The sequence below is a fragment of the Austrofundulus limnaeus genome, unplaced genomic scaffold (assembly GCF_001266775.1).
Source record: "Austrofundulus limnaeus strain Quisiro unplaced genomic scaffold, Austrofundulus_limnaeus-1.0 Scaffold48, whole genome shotgun sequence".
Classification (NCBI taxonomy): domain Eukaryota; kingdom Metazoa; phylum Chordata; class Actinopteri; order Cyprinodontiformes; family Rivulidae; genus Austrofundulus; species Austrofundulus limnaeus.
In genome coordinates this window covers 1,822,828-1,823,524 of record NW_013952450.1, presented here as the reverse complement: position 1 = coordinate 1,823,524, position 697 = coordinate 1,822,828, and positions in this window count along the sequence as shown.

The window sequence follows — 697 nt, the reverse complement described above, 5'->3', positions numbered from 1 at the left end:
GTGTAACCCCGTCGTTTTATTTGTTTATTCCCTGAGCTGGAAATGCAGGAAGAAGATGGAGATGTAAATGAAAGAATGTGTTATTTATATAAAAGAGCAATATTTTTTTTGCATTTGCAAATTAGCAAATGGAAATTTGTTCTCCTCATTTGGTTCAATAAGTTTGATTCTCTGAGTTTTACATTTTTTGCTTCATATTTGTTTTTTGTGTTTTTTTTTCTCTTTAATTACACTGATGCAGATCTCATAGAGATCTTCTGAGATTTGCTTGCTTAATTCTCAAATACAGAATATTTATTGACTGCAACTRCAACTAAAACAAATGCACACAAAATGAAGCCTCTTAACAACCAAAACAACCCCCMCAATAAAAAAATACAGTTAAAAACAACATTCTGCACCTCTTGCTTAGCAAAGTGTTCAACTTAATTAGTTTTCTATTTCTCACCATAACTATTATTTTTCCCACCCAGTTATATTAACCCATCTCTGCAACATTTACTGCTGTAAATCACATATCTAAATGTAGCACCAGTGCGGTCCAACAGAAGCCTGATGGGTGAAGTCAGAGAACTTTCTGCCTCAGTTACTGTAGCATTCCAGGCTTGCAGAACGCTGAACGTGTCACAAGGGAAGCTAGGAGTTGGGTCTCATTGTTTACGGACATCTCTAACCCGTTAGCAGATGTGTTTTACAT